The following is a 16279-nucleotide window of genomic DNA, read 5'->3' as shown; positions in this document are numbered from 1 at the left end:
GTGAAACTTGCACGCTTCCTCATTATGACGTGTAAGCTAGTGACGGACACTCTAGGCCCGTTACAGATTCTAACATCATCAGCGGTCCTTATTAAGGAATAAAATAGTAAAGGAGGCCAGGGCGGTGGCGCGAATGAATCAGCTGCTGCACTTCGCTCCACTATGAAAGCGAAGGGACGTGAGCGTGCTGCACTTGAGGAACGACGAGGAGTTGAAGCGCGTAAAGGCGCTTTTGTCGATGTAAAACGAAAGAGAGAAGCGGAGACCGTGGTGAAGATGGAGACAATCACCGCTTCGGGTGCGAGAAAAAATCGCAAATCGAGTGACGTGCAAGGTATTTTCAAATGATGATGAAGCATGTAGTACATGTATTGACTAACATGATGTTGTGTTTTTGTACTTTTCGATTTGAAACCTCCCGTCCACAGTGCCATATAATTCTCCAAATATGTTTTCTTTCCCCACGTGTGGTGGATGGCACCGTGGAGGTCGAAGACGTGAACACACCTCCTGTGTCCTCACCGGGCAAGACAGAAGGTTCCCAAAAGTCTGTTTTAACTCGTTATTCTTCACCCCAAGCACAGTCTGAGCAATCACCAGACAAGTACGTTATTATGACATAGAATGTATACGCCAAGTTTAAAAGCAATTATGCTGTATTCTAACGCTTTACATTTATTTTTAACAGGAACGTTGCTACATCCGTGGAACATGTAGGAGCTGCTGTACCGTCAGCTGCAGCCACAGCTTTCGAGGACGAAACACTCAATTCTGATCTAAATGGAGAAGAAGGAGCTGGCCCAGACGAGTGGAATATCGAGGAGGGGGCGGAGCCACCGTCTGGTGCCACGTATGTGAATGCATCGTTGGAGCCACTTAGCGGCCTTGAAGAACCTGCGGTAGGGCCCAAGCAGCCTGCTTCTGAAGATAATGATGGGGCTTTGGATGGAGCAGCTCTGATGGCGTGCGAGAAGAAGAAAAAAAACCTGGAGCAAGATAGACTATTAGCTGCAAAGGCGAACTGACGCGCGACTGGGATTCAATCACTACCAGCTGGGACGTCATGACTAACAACGAGCTGGGCATGCTGGCTCTGGATGCGCACGCGCTGACGAAAACGCGTCGAGACGGTTGGAGCTTCGAAACGTAGGTGCATTACATTATGTTGTATTTGCATTGTGTTCGAAAACTGAACATGTTGAAAATTTATATAAATGCTGCCTCAGTTCCTACAAGTGAAGAACCAATGCTGGGGTTAACGTAGAACTTCAGGGGAGAGTCAGCGTACTCGAGTACGTGATTTGTGTGTCTGGAGAATCTGGACTCTTCAAGGGATAGTCAGCGTACCCAAGCACGTGATTTGTGAGTCTGGAGAAACTGGACCTTTCAGGGGAGAGGCAGTGTACTCATGCACGTGACTTGTGGGTCTGGAGAATCTGAACTCTTTAAGGGAGAATCAGTGTCCTCATGCACGTGCTTTACGAGTCGGAGAATCTGGACTCTTCAGGGGGGAGTCAGCGTACACAAGCACGTGATTTGTGGGTCTGGGAAATCTGGACCCACAAATCACGTGCTCGAGTACACTGATGATCCCCTGAAGCTCTTCTACTACTTTAAGCCGCCTCGATTGTGGCTCAGAGTTGCTTTAGAGAGCAATCGCTACTTTAACCAGCATCTGAACGAGCGCGTGGATAAGATGTATCAGAACCGCTGCAAGCAAGGCGATGACGTGTCTCGTGAAGATATCTTACTCCGTGAAAAACAGAGACACAAGAAAATCAAGGCAGAAGAAGTTTTACACTGCAGTGGCCTACTGGTGGCTAGAATGCTATGCCCTCACAAGCGACGGCTCGCTGATCACTGGGTCACGACGTTTGTTGGTGCTGTACGGAAAGGGACGTTTGGGCGCTGCATGTCTAAGGCCCGCTTCGGCAGGATAACGCAGAAATTGCACTTCACGGAAAACGCTAGTCCGATAGCGGAGATGGACCGAGCGTGGTTGGTACGGCAAGCCTATGGTGTGAGTGAAGACATTGCGGTGCGATCTGTGGTGGAAACGCTGCGGCCGACCTTCGGTAACGGTTCGACACACCGCCGATAATGGCCTTTGATGAAGCCATGATCCCGTCATTAAGCCGTCACAATGTGATCTGTCAGTTAATAAAAGAGAAGCCTTATAAGTGGGGTACAAATGTCTTTATGACGTGTTGCGCTGAAACCACGTATTGTCTTCAGTAAGTATCAGCGCCCTCCTTTATTGAAGCGCGCTGATTCTGTTTGGCCAAGTTTCACATGTTGTATCGAATTGTTATCTAACTATTGTTATCCTGTATATACACCATGTCAGACTTAAAGTATTTTGCAAGCTGATCAACACACCGATGAACTTGGAGGTGAGTTCCTACGCTGTTCTCTGTCGATCTCTATTCTGGACCGAGTGCAGTAATGAGGAATCTAACAGCAGAGTCCATCCTACTAGAGAGGAGGGTACATTCCACGCAGTAATCACTGATCAGTTCTTACACATCGGTGCAGCTCGCACTACAACTACTGACAAGAAATATGTCGATACAATACAAAGAACAAGAAGGGGTTTCCCCCAGCTCTCGCTACGAAGACTGCTACGAGACCGGTGGGTGTTGCCAAGCGTGCCGCTACGCTAGCAGTGACGAAAAGCTGCCCTACACCTAAATATATGCTGTGGTGGGATCGACGTTCCGTGTATATACTATCCTGGCAGTAGTAGCGCTGGCCAGGCCTGCGGCCGTCACATTTTCAGGAGGACGCAGAGTCTCACACCCTGCCCATCCGCGATACAGTACTATCACCGCTGGATGGGTGATATAGACATCCACGACCAATTAACGATGCAGAGGTATTTTCTGCAATTAGCTGAAAGTACTACTAAACAAATTTTCTAGGTTTGGTTGACATGGCTATGACCAATGCCTTTATTGTCTACCGCGAGGCCAAGAAACAAGGTGGAGGCGGATTGTCAATCATGCGGGGTTCCTCGAGGTGCTGCGGGGTCAGCTTCTTCAAGTCACTGCTGTCAATTTGCTCAATGAGGTATACTTCATGCTCACGTGGAAAATGATGTACATGAAGTATTTTTACTAACTGAGTTTATATTGCACAGGAGCAACCAGACTCACGACGTACAGGTACATGTCGACTACGAACAGACACATTTTGGTCAAATTTCCAAACTGGAAGCATGTCCACGAACACTTTCGAAAGCGCCTCTAGCACCAGTGCAACGTTTGCTCAATCCGAGAAAAACGTTGGCGAGTGGAGCGCTACCCGCTTCTACTGTGAGCAATGCAGGGACGGTGACAAGCGGTAAGAGCAATGCCAACAACGGAAAGCTTAAATTGACACTAATATGTGTATGTGCTGTGCAGGGTTCAGATATGGCATGATTTGTGGAAAAATGGCGAGGGGCGCCCTCTTCCCCTTGTTGACAGAGGCTGTCAAATGCACCCGCTCGCCAGAAGAACCAAAGCCAGAGAAAGAAGAGGACGAAGAGGAGGAAGGCGCGAAAGATCAAGACAAGGTGCGTGGCCAGCAGACTGTGGCCACTGATCTGGCCCACCAAGTAGGACTATCAATTGATTGCTAACCAGGTTTTGCTCAAATGAAGTGCATAGCAACTAATTGCATATTGCAATCAAAGTTTATCTTCACAAAACCAGGTGAATTGGTTTGTATTTTGCTCTATCCAAATAAAAGGTTCAGAAATCATGTTGCATATACTCCTTGTACACATGAGATTTTTAACTACATGGCTGAGCATAGATGTGCAAAATTTATTAGGTGCTTCCCGCAGTGCACATACATTGGTCGTACTTATTGCAGGTACCGAATAACCTTAGTTATGAATTACTCTTTGTTATCAATTACACTTCAATGTGGCCAATCAGAAGCCGCCAAACGCTGAGTGGGAAAAGAAGCCGTGCATCCTTAGTTATCAATTACACGACTTGACCGTACATTATCTATTAATAGTACTGGTCTCACTTCTCAAAGCCGCAGATGAGTCCAACGCAACGAAAACGCCCAAAGGGGAGGCCTCGCCTACCTGGTGGCAAGGGCCGCCAAGCACCAACGAACACCATTACGGCGTACTCTGCTTCTCACAAGCTGAGGGTACTACAGTATCTAGACAAGAACGGTAGTATTGCGTCCGCAATTCACAGGTTCTACCCTGATTTGCCAGCTAGCAAATTTAATTGCCGCCGTATCCTCATGTATTCATGGCGTCCATCTCTTTGATGATCTTTTTCGTGAGCTTGCTCAAATTTAAATACATGTAGACTGTTTGTTCGAAGATACCGATAGCCGGGACACGCAATTTCTGGTCTCTGCGCTGCAGATTGGGTGTAATGCATAACTAAGGTAATTCGGTAATCCTACGCCCTTCTCTTACGTGTTGAAAGCAGCTTTAACATGGTGTATATTATTCATATTCGTGGTAGTGCTTCAGAATGAAATACGTACATGTACAGACCAAAAGGCCTAGAAAAATGTGTGTCGCACACCACGCAAGCGTATACATTACTTAAGTTAGACAGCTAATAAAAAGAACGGTTTGCATCAGATGATCAAAGGTATCAAACTTTGAAGCTTTGCTCTAAAACTCCATATTATTTTCGCTAAATCAGTACAAGCGTCAATCGCTTTTACAAGCGCATCTATTGAATCAGCGTTGGAGGAGGAGTCGCGAACAACTCGCTCAGGCTGAATTCGCTCAGCGGACAAGAAGCTGGACGCTTAGATCACGTAATATGAATGGGGGGGGGGGTAGAATTGGCTTGCTAGCTGCACGCCAAGACCAGGCAGTCGCCGGTGATTGATATGAAGTAAGCGTATTTTAAGGCAACGTGTCAGTTTCGTAGCCTCGATCAGTTAAGTAGCCTCGATCTTTTAATCCTGTTATATTAAGCTAGACCACTGCAAACGATTGTCATTTGGCTATTATTGAGCTAGCGAGCTTTCATCTGATCTCCTCCAGCAGTTTATACTCTGGCCACACTTTCGCTTCTCCACCACGGGGAAAATACGCCAAGTACAGCGAAGCAGAGCTCTATTGCGCCGTCCAAGCCGTTCTCGCTAGCGCTGAGTTAAAGGCAACAAATAAAGAAGTGAAGATCGCGCATAGCACGCTGAAACAATACGTGACTGCTGCACGCAAAAACAATCCTCACGATCCCAAGCGTCGTGGACGCCTCCAATGCTTTCGAAGAGTGCCGAAAATGGCATTAGAGGCTGGATCCTCCAGTGACAGGTGACCGGCCATCCTGCCGGACGGCAAGATGTCTTGCGCAAAGCACAGCAGATGGTTGAGCTCGTGTACGGTGTGACCGTAGGTGAGGGGTGGCTGCGGCGCTTCATGGAGCGCAACCGTTTACTTTCACTAAGAACGTCACAATTTGTGACCAAGTCACTAGCCAAGGTGATTATTGAGCACAATATGGGTGTTGCACGTGGATTAAACGTGGACGAGAATGCAATTGAAACGAAACGAGAGCACATGCGCGTGATAGCAGCAAAGGGATCTAATAATGTATGGCACAGTGATATCAAGACTCACTTTCACCTCAGTTTTGTTGTGTGTGGTAGTGCCAGTGGTTACGTCGCTCCTCCTCTCTTTTTTTTTGCTGGTGAGAGCGTGAGTGGCGACGTTTTCGACACTTGTCAGATCTCCGGTGCTGGGGTTGCGACCACCGAAAAGGCATTTATGTCTGGGCAGCTTCTTGCGCTGGTTACGATTGTTTTGGCGACGCGGCTTCTACACCAATTAAGAGGTCGCTGCTTCTTGTAATGGATGGGTCTTCTTCACATTTTTTTCCTCGAAATTGTGGACGTTGCTGCAGAATGTGGTATTATTTTGGTGTGTCTACCACCTAATGGAACGCATCTTTTTCAACCGTTAGATGTAGCGGTGTTTTCGCCCTTCAAGAACAAGCTAAAACTGCTTGTAACAAATCTACTTGAAGGACCCTGTACTGAAAGCATTGACAAGCAAAAAGCACTGAGCTTAGCGGCGCTAGCATGGGACCAACCGCATCTTGAAACTAATATGTCTGTCGAATTTCGCAGCTGTGGTATTTTCCCGCTTTCGCATCCTAACATGCACGCCAGGATGGCCAACTTCAAGCAAAATGATTTGCCTCAAATATTTACTGCAATACAGCGTTCGTCAAGATCTCTGCTATTGTGCACCCAGAGATTTAGGTGCTTCTTGCACTACGACCGAGCAATACAAGGAAACGGAAGAGAACAAAGAAGTCTGGTCGCATACTTAATCATGAAAGACTGGAGAAAGAGACTAACGTACCGAAGACGAAGCCTTCGGCACGCAAGAAACCTGTAGCGCAAAACAAACGGCTGTTGAGGCACTGTCGCCCTTGTTGGAGGCGTGGATTCAAACTCAACAGGAAGCCTGGGTCTAGTGGGCCCTGTAGAAACAAATAAACCAATTCATGCCATACACCTCCATATTTTTGATGTTGAAATTTTCAACGTGCCTGGCACCTGTACCGCCCTTTCTCGTGAGCAAATATATACTTCAATTAAGTCAAGGGGGCTACTAAACTGGCAAGTCCAGAAATTTTTGAAATCGGAAAGAATGCTTTATATAAATGTCTCACCTGTTGCAATTTATTTGTTAAAAAATCTCAAAAATGGGCGCTACCTCATATGTGTCAATTAGACGACATATTAGATGCCGAGCTATCGTAGATTTAACGAAAGTACTCAATCAAGACTATTAAACTGACACTTTGCATTAACAGATATTACTTGTATATATGAAACATACATATCGTTAACTCCCGGTCTGCTTACATGAAATTATTGGGCCTATAATTGCAGAGTCACGTCACTTTTTTTCCTTTTCACTACCTTACAGGATTGGCCTTCCCTCAAATGCTGTACTAAAGTACTACAGTATTACTTTACCGAATTGAGCTTTTCCCTTCAAGCTACCACCAGCCTATACTCAAAAAAGACGTGGGAGTAATGTTTACAATATGTGTTTTCAAAACAAAAACAAAAACACCTCCAACAGCTGGAACCAGCACTCAGCAAGAGGAGGCTGCACTTGATAACCCCCAAAGCGCACTCGAAACCCACTCTACTTGTAGCGTGGGGCTCAGGTTAAAAGCCTTGCCCTCATTGCACTTTGGAGTAAATGCAAGTTGCATTTACTACCAGCTGGCTGTCCTTGCAGTTGCAGTTGTAATTACTTGACTTGATGTTTCATGTCAGTGCCCAGGAGGTTTGCTGTGGCGAAAAGAGGAATCGGACAGAGTAGTCTAGTCACTTTACCTTTTGCTTTCTACTGAGCAAGCAATACAATCGGCTAAACATTCGGAAGTGCCAGCTTCCCTTACTGTGTCTACTGTTTTCGTCTCGTGGACGTACTGCAAAGTCGACTTAAGTGAACCCGCGTTCACACGATGAAGAAACCGGATCGGCGCGGCAAGACTACTGAAGAGGATGCTTCAATACTCGGATACATCAACACCGTGGGTGTACCGCTGCTCATTTCGGTGGTCGCGCCCCGATTGTCTTCTATGTCCCACTATGCGCTAATCAAGTGGAAGAAACCTCGCGCTGAGTGTGAAGAGAGTGTCAAAGCCCGCAGCTAAGGTGATGGTGAACTTTATGAGAGGCTGAAGGAAACTATCAAGGGTACCGTCGACGAAAGACTGTTGAAGGCTCTTTGTACCTACCGCTGGGGCGGAATTTCGCCCGACGCTGTGACTGATGATCGAATTATGTCTGAAGTCAAGGCGATTGTTGAACGTGTTATGAACGACACGCTACCCGACATTGATCAGCTCTTTGGCAAGAAGCTACGCCTCAACATAACTGAGACTGATGTCAATGAGCGTGTGCTACAGTACTTCATGTTGTGTAACCAGCTGATCGACGAACACGGCTTGATGACCTGTTTTGAGGGCCAGCACGGCCAAAAAGAAAAGTGTAAGCTGTTGATTGAGTCACTGACGCCCAGCGAGCTCAAATCGGATGTGAAAACAGCTATCCGTTTCCAAGCGCCAGAGGCACGTAGTGACGAGTTCAAACTCCACGACCTGATTCTTGAAAAAGCATTGGAGCAGGATCGTGACTTTCGTCGTCGCAAGCGCTCACGCTATGAGGAGCAATTCGCTAAGCCTGCGAAATTGCAAAAACAGCAGGATCATAAGGGTTTGAGTGATCAGCTTGGCCGCCACCAACGTGGTAATCAAGAATCTAAGGAACATCGAAGCGGAGATGCTCGAACGGCAAGGTCTGTCGTTAAGCAAGACTCGGAGAAGAAGCGGTCTCCTGTACCGAAGGATGGTTGTCTGAAATGTAGTGACCCACACTATGTATCGAATTGCCCAACTGCGTCCTCTGAGGAGAAGAAGGAACTATCGAAGAAGTTTCATACTTCTCGTCAGGACAAGAGCAGAATGAAGCGAATTAAGAAGCGTTTGGGTGGAGTAAACACCATAATGCTAAACGACGTATGTGAACTGCAGTACTGTGCGGACACGGGCTCCGATAGGTGCCTGTTGAGTCGGAGCAACTTCAACGATCTCATGCGTCTCGACGACAACGTGAAGTATGTCCCGTTGATCACACCAGTGATTGGGAAAGCTGTCGGTGGTCATGATGTGGAAGCTCGTGAATCTGTACTGCTTACAATCCGGCTACACACTGCAGCTGGACCGGTGGAGCTTGCAGAGCCGGTTGACTGTTTCATTGTAGAGCAAAATTATGACGAATTTATCGTAGGCAACGACGTGCCGCTCTCTCTTGGAATTAATGTGGACCGACAACTGGAGCAACTTGCTGGTGGTAAACTCGAGGACGACGAGGACCCTATCTCGGGTGATGATGACTTTTGTCCTGGTCGTGCAAATGATGTTGACATTCAGCAAGGGCTTGAGAGATTGTTTACTGCAGCACTTGAGAATGGGTTTCCAGAGGTTTGCATTGAGGAACTGCGTTGGATCACGAAGAAGCATGACACCTGGCGGCTAGTACTTTGTGACGACCCTCCTGCCAAGGTGCCGCCATACAAGCTTCGCTTGAAAAAGGATGCAACGCCTTTCCGGTGCAAAGCTCGACAGTATGGTCCTTTGCAGAGTGCATTCCTGAAAGAATTCAACAATACTTTGGTGAACCTTGGCTGGGTATACAAAAACCCGAGCAGCCACTGGGCTTGTGCAGCACTGCCTCTTAAGAAGCCGAAAGTGAATGAGTTTCGCCAAGCGGTGGATTACAAGCCGCTGAACGCGATGACTGAAGCCATTGCCGGTGTCATGCCCAACTTGAAGACCAAGTTGGGGTGTTTGAAGGGCAAGAAACACTATGGTCTTTTCGATTTCATCCGCAGTTTTTGGCAACTTGCTGTGGCGATGGAAAGCAGAGAGCAACTCTCCTTTATGACGGATGAGGGTGTGTTCACGCCGACTCGTGTGATGCAAAGAAGCTGTGACTCGGCTTTGCATTTTCAAGTCTCAATGGAAAACTGTTATGCTGAGCTATTGGATCAACATCTGCTGATATGGATTGATGATCTCTTGTTCTACTCGGATACAATCGAGGACTACCTTGTTGCGCTTGAGCAGTTGTTTGACTTGGTCAATGCATACGGATTGAAGTTGAGCTTGAAGAAGTCTTCATTGTATCAACGCTCTGTTACCTGGTGTGGAAAGGTAATCAACGAGAAAGGTGTCCGCCATGACCCGAAACGGATTGAAGGACTAACTTCGATGCCGGTACTAGCCACAGCTGGACAGCTGCAACAGTTTATCTGTGCAACGAACTGGATGCGAGACAGTCTAGTTGACTATGCTCGTATTATTCGTCCGCTGCAATTGGTGTTGGATCGTGCACTTGCTGGTAAGCGGAAGACGAAGCGTTTTGCTTCGGGGATCAGCATTTCTTTGGCTGATGGTGACCTTCACATTTTTGAACAGGTCAAGAGGCTCCTGCAGAGCTCGGCCATGATAACTCATCCACATGAAGACGCCACCTACTGCTTGTTTACAGATGCTAGCGACTACGGCTGGGCTAGTGTCCTTACGCAAGTGGATAAATGGAAACAAGGAGTGGCAATTACAGAGCAGAAACATGAGCTACTGATCTGTAAGAGTGTTGTTTCACTGGTGCTCAACTTCATTGGAGCGTCATTGAGAAGGAGGCACTACCGATCGTGCACTCCTGTGAAGATTTTGACTACCTGTTGCTGAGGCCCGGTGGTTTCAAGGTTTTTTATGACCACCGGAACCTCATCCATGTATTTGCTCCTAAACAAGAAGTAAAGAAGCACGTACGCGGTAAATTACTCGATGGGCGATAAAACTCATTGAGTTTCGCTATACTATCGTTCATATCGAGGGTGTCAACAATATGTGGGCAGATATGCTTAGTCGGTAAGGTGGTGCAGCTACTTCTATGGTATCTACGACTACGATGCCTAGCCTGAAGCGAGTCACTCGCTCACAGACCAAAGTTTCTCGCAAGCCTTTGCTTCGACCTCTTGATCAAGAGAACTTCACGTGGCCGACGTTAAGTGTACTCTCTTGCTGTCTTCAAATTGTGAGCATTCTGCTCTCTACTACTTAGTGACTGCAAGGTGGACATGGTATCTACCGACTTGATGACTGTATTTGGATACCTGCTGCTGCCACAACTCCCCATCCAGCGACTCCCGATTATCGCCATTGTGGGGCACAGGGTCATCGTGGTGAAGTCGTGGTCTTGAACCACATCCGCCGTGTCTTTTCAATTGAGGGAATTTCTGCTCTAGTTCGTCGCTTCCTGCGCTCCTGTTTGCTCTGCCAGCATGTAAAAGGGGGCAGGGTGGTGCATACACCATGGGGTGAGCTGTACCGCTCTGACATTCGCAATGGAGCTTTGCACTGGGATTTTCTCTATTTGGATGATGGATTTGGCTCATGCAAGTACCTACTACTACTGAAGGACAACTTTACCCATTTCTGTGAGTTGATTGCGTGTGATACACCAACAAGTGAGGTTGCAGTTGATGGCCTGCTTGGGTGGCACAGTCGGTTCGGTGTACCACCTGTATGGGTCAGTGACAGTGGCTCACATTTCAAGAACCAAATTCTTGCCGAATTATGCAAGCGACTAAAATGTGAACAGCAGTTTGTAGTAGCGTATAGTCCGTGGATCAATGGATCCGTGGAACGTGCAAACAGAGATATACTGCAAGTGCTTTGTGCAATGATTATGGAGTACGAGATTTCGCACAACGACTGGATCTATCTTATACCTTTGGTGCAAGCTAACATGAACCACTCTCCGGTGGCTTCTCTAGCTAACAAGGCTATTCACTGGCTTACCATGCCCAGCGCCAGCCTACATCCTGTATGTACCTGACGAGCAACCTAAGGCAGTATCTATTTCGAGTACAGCCATCGAGAAATCTTGGGCAAAGCTACGGTCTAGTATTGCAGACATGCACGGTGCTGTCGAGGACAAGCGGGAGAAGATCACTTTGCTGAACAAGAGGAAGTCCCGAGGTGCAAAAGAAGTCAACTTTTCTGTGGGTGATTATGTCCTTAGATCACGTGTCGATGAGCGACGACACAACAAGCTGCTAGTCACCTGGATCGGTCCCTACGTTGTTACCCGTGCGGACTCTCATTCGTTTCGTGTTCGGCACCTCGTTACCGGCAAGGAGCAAGATGTGCATGCTTCACGCTTGAAGTTCTACGCGGACAGCGACCTGGAAGCTACGGAGGAGCTACTGGAGCACGTCACTTCCCAGGGCATTGTGTTGAAGGTTGACCGACTTAACAAGCACCGTTGGAACGAACAGAACCAGGCTTTTGAACTCCTAGTGAGTTGGTGCGGCTTAGAGCCCATAGAGGACTCATGGGAGCCTTTCAAGTCTTTAGCACAGGATATCCCTGTGCTAATACGTACCTACGTGGAAACTGCCGAGGACGCCAAGCTGGCGACAGCTTTGCAGAAGCTGACCTCGAGCTAGAGATCTTCATGTGCCAAGTTGGCAGTCACAGTGTGAACATGATCCTTACTATTTCGGCAGTTGCCTTGAAGTAGTGATACGTACAAGGTCAGTGGCATGTGCATCTATGACTCAACCTGTATGGTTGTAGGCATAAGAAAAGATGAATTTTAGATTATGGTACAGTGTACCAAGCTGACGTTGCAAGATAGTATCTTGAAAATACCCATATTGCCTGTTTGCAAGATGTGAGCAAGGAATTGTAGCGTGGGGCTCAGGTTGAAAGCCTTGCCCTCATTGCACTTTGGAGTAAATGCAAAGATGCATTTACTACCAGCTGGCTGTCCTTACAGTTGCAGTTGTAATTACTAGACTTGATGTTCCATGTCAGTGCCCAGGAGGTTTGTGTGGCGAGAAGAGGAATCGGACAGAGTAGTCTAGTCACTTTACCTTTTGCTTTCTACTGAGCAAGCAATACAATCGGCTAAACATTCGGAAGTGCCAGCTTCCCTAACTGTGTCTACGTTTTCGTCTCGTGTACGTACTACACTACTGTAACAAATACCGGGAGGGATACGAAGTATCCTGTAGAGCATCATAGACTTTATATCGTCCCAAAATGTCGATCGAGTTACAGGTAACATTAGGAGACACGTAAGAAACCTTCAGTCCACTGTAGCTTTTGACCAAACTTTCGTTTTTTTTTCGGTCTAACAATCGATGCCGCAATAGCTTGCTGAACAAGGTTCGTAGAGAATGCTTGTTTTAGCACAATGGAAGGCAATGCTAGCCTATGCAATTGCCTAGCTTAAATACTCTTGGGTGTATCGCTTGCTGATACTGGGTAGAGCAACTTTTCGGAGCGGTGCTTGAGATAAGGCCAAAGCGCATAAAACAATGAGCGCTCAGAGGGATGTCCAAGTAAAAAAGTAATGACTTATTTGCGCCAACTTATTCCATAAAAAGGGCAGTCTTGAAAAGTCGTTGTCAGATCACCTTGCTTATAAGTCAAAGAAAAAAAGTTGGACCGTCACCAACTTTTCTGAAGGAGAGACGGCTTATGTCAAGGGGGGCTGGATTTCAAGAAGTTGCAGCTGGTGGAGAACGCCTCGAACTACGTCGCCCACGCTCCTCCTGGCCACCGAATGGAGCCCACAGAGCCTGGTGGGACTCCCATGGATGTCGACGATGGCTTTCTCAACGTGCAACACGCTGCGGTGAATGCTAGAGCGGCACAATATGCGATACATGACCGTCACGGTTTTGCTGGTAGCGAAGACGTCGAGATGGGTGTTCCCGGCGACGGGAGTGCAGGGGAGGCAGACGGAGACGTCGATGACGATGTGATTGTATCGATCTTCTTGCTGTTCATCACGCTTGGTGCAACGTTTGGAGCTCTGGACTGGAGATCACTTCGCGCTCCTCCTAGCGAACGAATTGTTGTCAGATCGGACTTTTACGCGAAGCTGAAGGAGCAGAGGTCCCCTTCGGCCTACCGAAAAACACTCCGCTGCATGCCGGCATCATTTGATGCCCTTTGTTCGTTCTTGGAGCCTTTGTACTACAGGAAGTACGGGCTACCAGAAAAAAACTTGCATTATTCTTTTGATTGGGGGCTTGCGGTCTTACTAACCTACTACGGAAACGGGTGTGGACAAGACGATGATGGTATTGGAGGTGCAGCAGCACAGCTTGGGATGTCTCGGCCAGTTGCAAGTCGCTACATCAAGCGGCTGGAAAAACTCTTATACGGTATGATGGACGACGTGATTTACTTTCCGTCGCCTACTGCAGACGATGAGTGGGGGGGCGTTGGTGGACGGCTTTGCTGGGGAAAATCCCGATTTTCCAGATGTGGCATGTGTATTTGATGGCTCTAATACGGACTAGAAGACCCAACGACCATCAGGTAGATTGCTAGGTACTCTCTTGCTGTCTTCAAATTGTGATCATCGCTCCCTCAATTATTTCAGGGCTTTTACGACAAGAGCGGCAAGCCATCTTATAATTGTTTGGCTGCGATTGATTTCCGCTACAAGTTCCGGTACATTGGCGTTTTCAGTGGCAGTAACTCCGACCAGTCAATGTGGAATCAGTCTGTAGTACTTGGTGCTCGGGCTCGTGATATTTGTCCTCCTGGAGTGAATTGGCTGGGTGATGCGGGCTTCAAGTTGTGGCCATTCCTGATGGTCCCTTTTGACGGGCGCGGTGGCAAGCGCCTCACGAAAAGACAGCGGAGGTATGATCTTCAATTTGTTTGTGCTATTTTTTATTTGATGTGCTTGAAATGTTTGCAGTTTCAATTATCATCTCTCTCAGACACGAATCATTGTTGAGCGCGTATTTGGAAAGCTGAAAGCACGTTTTAAGGTGCTTCACGGGGTCACGGATCGACGTAAACACGAGACGAACGCTAGGATGATACATTCTGCTGCGGTGCTGCACAACATATTGATCGATATTGGCGACAAGCAGTTCAAAGGTGTGAGAGATATTGAAGCTCGGAAGCAAGCCAAAAATGATTCCAGGCAAGTGATGACAGCGTACAATCAGAACTGGGACAGAACGCAAGGTGAAGTTGACTTGGCGATTAGGAAGAGAAACATGTACGCTGACCGTTTCTACGAACGCGATAACGAGCATAAATGACGCTCCGCCAACTCCTGTCCTCGTAAATTCAGCTATTCCGTGCTTGAACGATTGCCTCCGTTCGTCATTTCCGTGTAGAGGTTTTTGGTAATCTGGTGAAGACCAGAAATGCTTTGAAGCAGTGCTTCGGCTGTGGCTTGCTGTGTGGCGTTTGCAGTCTCAATAGACGCCGTGAGTTTGCTGAAAAGCTGGGTCATTTCCGAGTTATTCGGCGCTGGTTGATGGCGAACCGAAAGTACTCTCTCAATTGTCTCGAAGCCAGAACGAAGGGTATCGCTGACAGTATCAATGGGACGCTTCACACCCGTCGAATATTTTTGCTGATTGTCGCGGCGTTTTTTCGCCTTTGCTTTTTCCTTGGCTTTAGCGCGAGCTTCACTTGGTGTGTCGGAGTCTTCGGAATCAGACGTCTCCTTGTTTTCGTCGCCTTCACTCTGAGTATTGGCTACGGTGACGTTTGCAGCTAGACCTGACTCCGTGATTGCTTCTCCGGTGCTTCCAACGCGACGCGAGAATGCATCACACAAAAGAGGCCAAAGTGCTGCCAATTCGACACCTAGCTCAGCGCGATACTTCGCCTGTACTTTCAGAGGGTCACAAACCAACTTTGCGTGAGAAACGGAGATATCACTGTTGCTGCTGTCGCTTTCGTCGGAATAGCTGACAAAAAAATCAACAGGCATTTCAGGATACTTGCGCTGGGGCGACTCACTGTCGCCTTCTTCATCACTGCTGTTTTCCTGGACTCTGTTTCCTGTCCCCAGCAAACGAGTGCGTTTCTTTTTGTAACCGGATCGAATGTTGCTCAGCTTGTTCTTGAACTGCTTTACACTAACCCCGCGAGGTCCGTCATCCCCCCAAGCATGTTCCTGCAGCGCACGCTCCTGGAAAACGTTGATGGTGTCCTCCCATATCGCTCGAATTGTTTTTGTGTCTGAAGTTTTTTTCGCGAACTTCGCCAAGATGCGTGAGTTTTTAAATCGAGCCTCAATTGCTAGAACAGTCAGCTGGATCGTCCAGTGCATGCTCTTCACTTCTTGAACACCATCTGCTTCATTTTGTGTGTTTGCTTGCTTCGCCTTGGACGACTTCACCGGCTTCGGCTTCGTAGACGCAGCAGAGCTCTTTGGCTTCTTGGTCTTGCGTGTTTGGCCATCTGAAGGGACATCTTCTGCGTTATCCTTGCTCGTAACTGGGCGGGAAACCCGTTTTCGCTTGGCTTTGGGAGCTTGGCCAGTGCTGGTAGTGCTGGTGATAGCAGCCATCGAGGCCTGATGAGCTTCAACAACCCTACGGCTGGGGCGTCTGTTTCTCTTGGGCATTCTCTCTGGTGTCAGGTCCTGTGCAGGCGAAGAAGGCGAAGCTTGTTCTGCAGCGTCTTCGTCTTCTGAGTGATCCTCTTCATACTGCGTGTAGTAAGGTGGCAACTCTGCCGAAGATGGAGGTGCCGTGACAGCAGCTCTATGAACCAAGCGTGCAGCACGTACAGGGGGCACGTACATGTTCCCGTCCTGTGTCATATCGCGTGCTGGTAGAGCTCTACACTGTCTTGCGCTGTCCTGGGAGCGAGGCATACAGGGCAAGGAGCGCTCCTGATGAGCACGCTTTCAAAAAGGAAACCAACTCTCTTTG

This window comes from Phytophthora infestans, genomic scaffold (genome assembly GCF_000142945.1).
Source record: "Phytophthora infestans T30-4 supercont1.22 genomic scaffold, whole genome shotgun sequence".
In the NCBI taxonomy this organism is placed as follows: Eukaryota; Oomycota; class Peronosporomycetes; order Peronosporales; family Peronosporaceae; genus Phytophthora; species Phytophthora infestans.
Note: the sequence above shows the minus strand (reverse complement) of the source record.